An 11,199-nucleotide genomic window follows, 5' to 3' on the forward strand; every position below is an offset into this window, starting at 1 on the left:
GGGTGCTAAGAGGACAATTGTTATCCCACACAAATAATTTTTTTCTGATCAGTATGCACATCTTTTATCTGCTTTGGGAAACAGCAAGTAGGAACTTTTAAGGTAACTACATATAGAGAAATGCACAAAGCTCACTGAGAGCATGCTGATCTAGAGATTAGGCAGAATTTTTCCTAACAGTAGACACAGGCCTCATGTAGTGACTGACTGACACTAAGTACTAAATGTTCTCCCATTTTGCTAAAGAAGAAGCCATCTCATGTCGAACCTGGACCCAGGACTTCTTCATGGTGTATAGGAAGAACCAATTTCCAGGTGAGAGCACACTGGTGCAGAGCTCTCTTCTGCCTTCCTCACTGTGCTTCTTTACTCACATCTCTCTTCAGTGGAATATTTTCTCCAATAAACCATGTAAATCTGAATATTCAGTGAGTCTCTGCTTCCTATCAGGTACAGATATTAGGACTTACAATCATTATTAAACTTTAAAAGTTACTATAGTTATCTATCTATCTATTAAGGTTTCAGTTCATTATGTTACACAGGTTTTACTTTGGAAATTTAGACAATAATCACTTGGATACAGATAATTTAAACACTGTATGTAAGATACCCAAATGGCACTGATGGTTTAAACTGCATAGGAAAAATGTTGGCTCTAAGGTTAAATTATTTTTTGAAATGGTGTTGGATGAGGAAGTTTGTTTTTTTATTTTTATTTACTTGCCAAATGCTTTGAGAAATGCTGAAACTTAACTTCATTATTCTACCTCATGTTTCCATTACGCAATAGCTGTCAGCTTGCCATTTCTGAAGGTAAATTAAGCACTTATAAAACAATATTCATCTAATAGGATATTATAATCATTTAACAACCATACTAGGGCAGAAGTACTGTACACACTATGATTAGTGATACTCTAACAAGATATATCTCTGGACAAATTCCATCATCATTAATAGTAATCAAACTCATGATTTTGCTTTACACATTTGGACATATCTTACACTCCTCAAACTTCAAACATACCCAATATAAAACAATTACTCTTTTTAGGCATTGGTGATTATTGTCTGATAACATTTCATGTTTGACAGCAGAAATAAAGTAAATGCTTGTATTTGTTATATTTAAGGTGTTTTGAAAAGAATGATAGAGTACAAGTAATTATATTTATGTTCATATCTAAGCATATTTCTGTTTCTAAATATTTTCATCAAATTGGAAAATAATTCTGAAGAAAATAAATATTATGTCTTTGCAGATTAATCTATACCATAGCAGCACCTTGTGATTGTTCTTCTCTGTAATAATACATTTTAAAATGGTTAATCAATGCATCCAATAACTTGGTTAATTATCTAACATCTTCTTAAAATCCTCATCATGAATGTATACCTATATTTTCTTTTTTTTGATAAAGCCAAAATTAAATTTTATTTCACATTAATAGAAACTGTGAAAAACATGACATTTTCCCACATTACAGAATACAAATTCAACGTAATAATTCTCATCCCAATTAAATCTTTCCAGATAGAATAACTGAAGTAAATTTATGTTCTTCAAAGTAAAGCAAATTAGTAAATGATTGTTTGAAGTTGTTTTAAATTGAGACATTAACATTCAGCTTCATTGTTAACATTCTATCTAGGACATTCCAAAATGATCTCTGTATCAGTTAGCATCCGTTATAAAGGTACTTCTTTTTGGTTGGTTGGAAAACAGCAGGAAAAGCAACCATTCAGAAATAGCCATAATTTTTGCAACATATTCAACAATGTGGTAACAGTTATAAACATGGGTTTTAATATGTTCTAACCAATTCTTATTACCCATAAATTAAATAATTTTCACCAGTATTTTGAACATGTTTATTATTTATATTCAAATGATTGTTATTTTAATGTGTGAACAGGAGACTGATTATCAAAAGCTCCTTTACTTAAGAAGAAAATTTCAAATTTGTATATTACCCAGATAAAAATAAAAGACTAATTGCTCATCTTGAACAGTATTTCATTTTAAGCATAACATGTAAAGAAAATGTAAACTTAAACTCTGCTATAAGATTTTTAAGAAATTATATTTTAATACCAGTCACAAGTATGTCTAATTATGTCAACATATTATTTACCCTTTAAGTTTTTTACAGAAAAATAAAACCACAGAATTATTACCAGTACTGAAGATTCTGATAACTCTATAGCCTAAAGTTGGACTAAGGTGCAGTTATTTGAAATATGTAACCTTAAGTTATGTTTGGTTTCTTTTCACATTACCTAGATCGGAAATACTGTATGTCGGTGTCAAAATGCCAAAAAATATATAGTGATAGATTTTTTTTAATGAAAGAGAGGCAATATTAGTTTTCTATGGAAAAATCAAAAAACAAAGAAACTATTTTTTTTTCTTGAGAGGAGAAAAATTACATAGAAGGGGGAAAAAAACCTGTTTCCCCAGTAGAAGGACTATTAATTGAAGAGAGCAGTATTACTTTTTGACACTTACAAGCATTACCCCTATTATTAGGGATAATGTAATACCATCTGCTTAACTACTTTTCTTAGGTATTACAGTCACGTATGTATGAATATAAACATACAAATACAGATACTGCATGGTTACTGAACAATCGTGGAGTAACACTATAGTTTAACTCACAGAATTGAGAAGTCACTTACTTTTTTTTTTTTTTTTTTTAGGTTTTTCGAGACAGGATTTGTCTTGTAGCCCTGGCTGTCCTGGAACTCACTCTGTGGACCAGGCTAGCTTCAAACTCTCAAACTCAGAAATCCGCCTGCCTCTGCCTCCCAAGTGCTGGGATTAAAGGCGTGCACCACCACCGCCTGGCAGTCACTTACATCTTAGCAGCTTGTTTAGACCTGAATACATTTTCAGACTAGTAATTTTCAAATGCTGTAATAAAACTCTGCTTGTGTTATCTTGCTGATTAATGTGAGACAAAGAAGCAAGTTGCTTCACTTACCTACTGTAATACTAGTATATTCTGAATGGTATAATACAAATATATGCATAGAAACTTAAAAGGATCATACATTTCCCATGAGGGAGACATCATTTAGTCTGTATCATTGGTATGTATTTGCGAAACATTTTTAACACTGCAAACATTAGAAGTTTTATGATCAGTCATGGGATCACTACTGTGATGCTGGTGAGGGTCAACTCAAGGCCTCTTAGTGATGTCAATCAATTGGAGGTAGGAGCTTATCAATGAAATGCTTGACATCCATCATTTCCAGTTGGCATGAGCTGTGCATCATGCCCTCAAAGATTTTGAAGGTTACATTGGCTGGATTTATCAATGCTTTTAGTCTTTCAACAGTAAGAGAACCAAACATTAGGGGAACTAAAGGGTCACAATCTCCATGGTACTGGAGAACAGAAATATCCCGACTAGCACTATTGATAGGCCCCTGTGAAAACGAAGCCCAAAGTGGAAGCCAGCAACTGACTGCAGTGACACCAGGCAGTTTCTGCTGTGTGGTGAGAGCAGTGTATAAAGATAAGGCGCCTCCCTGAGAAAATCCTCCCAAATATTTTACCTAGTATAGCAATTGTTTATTTCCTAATGACTAGACGTGTTCCAGTTTGGATTTTGAGCAGAGTTTCCAGTGGATTTCCATTTAACAAAAAATCTTGTAATAAATGTTACCTTATGTTACCTTACCTGCAAAAAACATATCATATTTACATACAATTTTCCTCCCCAATATGTTTGTGTGAGTGTATGTGTGTGTGTGTGTGTCTGTGTGTGTGTGTGTCTGTGTGTGTGTGTGTGTGTGTGTGTGTCTGTGTCTGTGTCTGTGTCTGTGTTTGTGTCTGTGTACATGGGACACAATAGAAGACAACTTTCTCTACTCTTCTACTATATGTGTTATAGATTTTAAGTTTAGGTCTTCAGGTTAGGAAATATGCCTTCTTACCTGCTAACCCATATCTCTGTTACTTTTTCTTTCTTTTCCTTTATTTTTTGATTAAGTTTGTTCTTTGACAATTTCATGACAGTATAAAATATATTCTTTATACTCCTCTTCCCATATCTTATTGTCTCTCTCCTATCCCTACCATATCTCACCTCTGCTCTAAAAGTGTACTTGTTAGATTAATGACTTTTAATCTTATTTTATAAGCAATTTTAGGGTGGCCTAAATAATTCAATGGTGTCACCATTGAGTTGGAACTACTCATAAGTGAGTATACCTTGCCTAGTATGTTGTTTTGGTAGCTTATGGAGTTAATTAAGATCATTAATGTCTTTTATTTCCTCCATTAAAGTACATGATACCTCTTCTAAGACTACGAAAGCTAGCCAATATGAAATAATGTTCCAGCTCAATTCTCCTGGACTTCTCTATATTATCCAGCCAAGGAGCAAGATGTCTTTAGCAAAAGAATCTTAATTTCTGGGTATAGTGGAGAACCAAGAGGACATACAAGCACCTCTATTATTGGTATTTGTGTAGGTGTCTTTGATGTGTCCCTGGTCAACAAAACAGATGAAGGTATATACCACTCTATTTACTGGTGTTTTTGTTAGACAATATATAGCTTCTAAGGAGGTACTTTTTTCATCCCTGCAGGCATGGAAATGTATTGTTCTTTGAGTATTTCATACAATATATATTTAATCCCATCCATCCCCTCATCTGCTTCTAAAATATATCACTCCTTTCAAAAACACCAAACATTGTATCGTCTTTATTTTTCTGAAGCTATCAAATATCATTGTGTTGCCCAGATTACATTCTTTGAGAATATTTTTTCCCTCCAAGTATCTTTAAATTGTCAATAGCTCATCTTATAGCAATGGAACTTCATGCCCACCCTTATGCTGAGATTTTTTCTGTTTTGAGCTTACATGGATTTTGTGCATGCTATTCCAACTGCTTTAAATTCATATGTGTAGCTGTCCTGCTGTGTCCATAAAAAGTTACCTTGCAGTAGTCCACTCTCTCTCAGGTTTAGTCTTTCCAACCCTACAGCTGCAATGATCCCTGAGCCCAGGGAGGAAAGGTAGTGATATGCCACATTTAGGCATAAGGAATAGCCCACACTCACTTATTCTCTTTTCCATGACTGATTTTGATTCACTGTGTTAATTACCATCTACTACTCAAAGAAGATTTCTTTTTTTTTTAAAAAAAGGGAAGTAATACGAGACGATACACAATTTTATATACTCTAACTAGTTTCTTTTTTTATTGGATGTTTTATTTACATTTCATATGTTGTCCCCTTACCACATCCCCCACCCACTCAGGAACCCCCTATCCCCTCACCCGTCCTCCTTCTTCTCTGCAGACATACCCCTACCTACCCCCCCACTCCCACCTCCCCACCCTCAAATTCCCACACCCTGGGGTGTCCAGCCTTCATGAGGTCAAGGATCTCTTCTTCCACCTATGCCCAGCAGGGCCCTCCACTCTTACGTATACAGCTGAAGCCATGGATCCCTCCCTAAGTGCTCCCAGGCTGGTGGTTTATACCCTGGGAGCTGTGGTTGGTTGGTATTGTTGCTCTCCTCATGGGGCCACAAACCCTTTCAGCTCCAATGGTCTTCACTCTAACTCCTTCACTGGAAACCCCATGATCAGTTCAATGGCTAGTTGTGAGCATCTGCCTCTGAATATGTCAGACTCTTGCAGACCTCTCAGGAGACATCTATATCAGGCTCTTATCAACATGTACTTCCTGACATCCACATCAGCATCTACCTTTGGTGACTGCACATGGGATGGATACTCAGGTGGAATGGTTTTCAGACGACCCCTCCTTCAGTTTCTGTCCCTCACTTTGTCTCTATATTTGCTCCCTTGAGTATTTTGTTATTCCTTCTACAAAGGACCGAATCAACCCCACTTGGTCTTCCTTCTTCATGAGCTTCATGTGGCCTGTGAGTTGAATCTTGGGCATTTCAAGATTCTGGGCTAATATCCAATAATCAGTGAGTGAATACCATGTGTGTTCTTTTGTGATTGGCTTACCTCACTCAGGATGATAATTTCTAGTTCCATCCATTTACCTAGGAAACTCTCGGGTTCATTGTTTTTAATAGCTGAGTAATACTCCATTGTGTAAATATACCACATTTTTTGAATCCATTCCTCAGTTGAAGGACATCTGGGTTCTTTCCAGCTCCTGGCTATTATAAATAAGGCTGCTATGAACATAGTTGAGCATATGTCCTTGTTATATGTTTGACCATCTTCTGGGTATATGCCTAGGAGTGGTATAGCTGGAGCCTCAGGTAAAGCCAAGTCAAATTTTCTGAGGAACTGCCACAGTGATTTCCAAAGTGGTTGCACCATCTTGCAGTCCCACCAACAATGGAGGAGTGTTCCTCTTTCTCCACACCCTCGACAGCACCTACTATCACCTGAGTTTTTAATCTTAGCCATTCTGACTGGTGTGAGATGGAATCTCAGGGTTGTTTGGATTTGCATTTCCCTGACAACTAAGGATACTGAACATTTCTTTAGGTGCTTCTTGGCCATTCGAGTTTCCTCAGTTGAAAATTCTGCTAAGCTCTATACCCCATTTTTAATGGGGTTATTTGGTTGTCTGGAGTCTAATTTCTTGAGTTCTTTGTATATATTGTATATTAGCCCTCTATCAGATGTAGAATTGATAAAGATCTTTTCCCAATTTGTTGGTTGTCGTTTTGTCCTATTGACAGTGTCTTTTGCCTTACAGAAACTTTGCAATTTTATGAAGTCCCATTTGTCAATTCTTGATCTTAGAGCATATGTCATTGGTATTCAGTTCAGTTCAATTTTCCCCTGTGCCCAAGTATTAGAGGTTCTTCCCCACCTTCTCTTCTATTAGTTTCAGTGTATCTGGTTTTATGTGGAGGTCCTTTATCAACTTAGACTTGAGTTTTGTCCAAGGAGATAAGAATGGATCAATTTTCACTCTTCTACATGTTGTCCTCCAGTTGAACCAGCACCATTTCTTGAAAATGCTGTCCTTTTTCTACTGCACAATTTTAGCTCCTTTGTCAAAGATCAAGTGACCATAAGTGTGTGGGTTCATTTCTGTGTCTTCAATTCTATTCCATTGATCTTCCTGCCTTTCTCTGTACCAATACCATGTAGTTTTTATCACTATTGATCTGTAGAACAGCTTGAGGTCAGGGATGGTGATTCCTCCAGAAGTTCTTTTATTTTTGAGAATAGTTTTCACTATCCTGGATTTTTTGTTATTCCATATGAGTCTGAGAATTTCCTTTTCTAACTCTGTGAAGAATTGAGTTGGGATTTTAATGGGAATTGCATTGAATCTGTAGATTGCTTTTGGCAAGATGGCCATTTTTATTATATTAATCCTGCCAATCCATGCCAAGCATGGGAGATCTTTCCATCTTCTGAGATCTTCGATTTCTTTCTTCAGGGACTTGAAGTTGTTCTCATACAGGTCTTTCACTTGCTTGGTTAGATTCACAACAAGGTATTTTATATTATTTGCGACTATTGTGAAGGGTGTCATTTCCCTAATTTCTTTTTCAGTCTGTTTATCTTTCATGTAGAGGAAGGCTACTGATTTGTTTGAGTGGATTTTATAACCAGCCACTTTGCTGAAGTTGTTTATCAGGTTTAGGAGTTCTCTGGTGGAAGTTTTGGGGTCACTTAACTATAGTATCGTATCATCTGCAAATAGTGATATTTTGACTTCTTCCTTTCGTATTTTTTATTCCTTTGACTTCTTTTTGTTGTCTAATTGCTCTGGCTAGGACTTCCAGTACTATATTGAATAGGTAGGGGGAAAGTGAACAGTCTTGTCCAGTCCCTGATCTTAGTGGGATTGCTTCAAGTTTCTCTCCATTAAGTTTGATGTTAGCTACTGGTTTGCTGTAAATTGCTTTTACTATGTTTAGGTAGGGGACTTGAATTCCTGATCTTTCCAAGACTTTTATCATGAAGGGATGTTGAATTTTGTCAAATGCTTTCTCAGCATCTAGTGAGATGATTATGTGTTTTTTTCCTTTGAGTTTGTGTATACAGTGGATTACATTGATGGATTTCCGTATATTGAACCATCCCTGCATTTCTGAGATAAAGCCTACTTGATCATGATGGATGATTGTTTTGATGTGTTCTTGGATTTGGTTCGCTAGAATTTTATTGAGTATTTTTGTGTCAATGTTCATAAGGGAGATTGGTCTGAGGTTCTCTTTCATTTTGTACATAGAATTACCTAAGGATCCAGCCATACCACTCCTAGGTGGAGGGCCCTGCTGGGCATAGGTGGAAGAAGAGATCCTTGACCTCATGAAGGCTGTACACCCCATGGGGTGAGAATTTGAGGGTGGGGAGGTGGGAGTGGGGTGGTAGGTAGGTGTACATTCGCAGAGAAGAAGGAGGACGGGTGAGGAGATAGGGGGTTCCTGGGTGAGTGTGGGATGGGGTAAGGGGACAAGATATGACATGTACATAAAACATCCAATAAAAAAAAACAGTTCGACTATATATAATTATGTGTCATCTGGTATTACTTCTCTTAAAAAAAAAAAAAAGAAGCCTACTTCTTTGTCCTTGGCCAATGTCATATTCCTGCCAAGCATCCCATTTCCTTGTCCTTGTCCCATGTCAGATTTTTGCCAAGCATCCCCAAAGGCTCTCCACCTCTTCCCCTTTTTTTACTTCATTAGCAAGACTGAACATATCTTAGATCATTCTGACAAGAATGCCTTCTTTATTTGTCATGGAATATGCATTATCAAAAGCAATGCACTTCTATCTTAGGTTGGTAAGGCTCTGTGCAGAATATTATTCATCCTTGGCTTCCCAGTCTGTTAATTTAATAACTCTGTCTGGGGGTCCATTTTCAGGTTCCATCCATCTACTCGGCTGCCAACATGTTGATGTTGTTGAAGAAAACCTTTAACACAATGGGCAGGAATAAAAGTATTCCCAAGACAAAAAGGGCTAGCATGATCAAGTTATATATGCCATGTTTGAAGCTTGACCAAAATACAAATACTGACCTCAGGCCATGGGTAATTTTATCTGTAGTATCTATGCATCAATGCTCAGAAGTGCAGCATTATTGAAATTCATAAGCTTACTATGTATTCTTAAAACATCCTGAGAGTTTTTAGAATTATGCTAAATACAGTGCACGTGTCATTAAACTTCTTCAGAATTATAAAGACTACCACTGTAAATTGTAGTACTAACATGAATCCAATGGTATTTGGGATGACACTCAAGATGGCTCCTTACACTTAAATTCTGAAAATCCTTCCAGTAATTTGAATAGGATAAAGAGCATTAATTTTGATAGTCATTTAGAAATCCATTCTTCTAAATGCCTATCTAAATCCTCTGGTATATTCAACAAATTAGTAACATTCTTTGCTAAAGGATTAACAAAAGTAGTGCTCTTAACTTCTTGTGTCACAGCAATTGCAGAAGTAGTGGTGCTAGCAATTAATGTATTTGAAGCTATTATACCAGCAATAGTCAAGCCCACTACCCTCTTGCTTCTGCTTAAAGCCTGACTCATCTCTTCCAGTACTTGCAAGATATTTTTAGAATACCAAGGTTATGTGATACTCAGGGCACTAAAATAAAAGCTGGTGGATAGACCTCTATAACTGACATGCTGGATTTCAAAACATAAACACACTTAGAAGCTGTACAATCAATGCAACTTACATTAAATACTGTTAAAGAAACTAAAGTATTTTAAATTGACAATTAAAAGACATGTGCTAACACCTGTTTGAAATCCAGGTCCTGCCCCAGCTTTATCTCTTGCTAACATAACATCATAGAGAACTGCAGCTAATTTCAATATATGTCTCTGAAAATGTCCAGAACCAGACTTACAAATGAAGACTGGTATTTCCAATATTTGATTGAATTCTAGACCAGTCCATGATTGAGTCTGGATAACTGGTCACCTTTAATAACAATACAAGAAGCATTAAAACTTCTCTTTTAGATTCTCTGTTCCAAAAGGTCTAAAAACTTGAGGCAAGGCAGCTTGTCCCATCAGGGATTTAGGTAAGCAATGGTGGGTCAGGAACATATGTCCAATACAGCTTCCCAGTCACCATTGTCAGGGCACTCAGCAAGCTCACAGATCAGCATCATTCTGTGTCTTGGCATCAGCATGTTTCACCCATCGCTCTGGCGGCCTCCATGCTCCTTCAGCATCCTGTAGAAAAAAACTCAAACATGCCCTCTTCCCCATATTTAATACCTTATTGGAATCATGCCTTATGCCACTAAGTGGATCCTTTTATTTCATTTATGCATAAGTATGCCTAGTTGTAGAGCACCATAGCATAGCCACTGGGCAGAAAGTTCCATATTTTTTTAAATTTAAAATAAAAAATAAAAAGAATATGATGTAAATAAATTTGTGGTATACAGGGGTATATTTCCCCTTTTTTATTTTATGAAGATATTATTTTTTATTTTATGAAGATATTGGTTTTTGTTTTATAAAGATATTGTTCCATGGGCCTGTTCCACAGTCTTTTGTCCTTGACAATTACAACCAATACCCACATAATATGAGTAATGTTAAATTGCTGTTAAAGAGTCTCAAATGTTCGACTGCCATAGTCAGTTAAATTGTTTGATTGTTTGTTTGTTTGTTTTAATTTTTCATGTTTTTGTTATTGTGTACTTTATCTACATTTTAGATGTTATCCCCTTTCCCATTCCCCCACCCCCAGAAACACCTAAAATATCCTCCCTTCTCCTGTTTTTATGAGGATGTGCCCCCAACCATTCCCACCTTCCCTCCCTTAAATTTCCCCTCACTGGAATTCCAGCCTTCAAGGGACCAAGGCCCCATCCTCTCCCACTGACAAGTCCATCCCCCTCTACAAATACAGCTAGAGACATGGATCCCTCCATGCGTGTTTTCAGGCTAGCTGTTTAGATCCAGGGACCGCTGGTTGGTTGGTATTGTTGCTCCCATGGGGCCACAAGCCCCTTGAATTCCTTCAGTCTTCTCTCTAACTCTTCCACTGGGAACCCTGTGGTTAGTTTGATAGTTAGTTGTGAACATTCACCTCTGCATATGTCAGGCTCTGGCAGTGCCTCTCAGGAAATAGGTATATCAGGCTCCTGTCAGCATGCACTTCTAGACATCCAAAACAGTGTTTACATCTGGTGATTGCATCTCGGAGGGATCTCCAGGTGGGACAGTCTCGG

This window comes from Grammomys surdaster, unplaced genomic scaffold, assembly GCF_004785775.1.
Source record: "Grammomys surdaster isolate TR1022 unplaced genomic scaffold, NIH_TR_1.0 125982, whole genome shotgun sequence".
NCBI classification, from domain to species: domain Eukaryota; kingdom Metazoa; phylum Chordata; class Mammalia; order Rodentia; family Muridae; genus Grammomys; species Grammomys surdaster.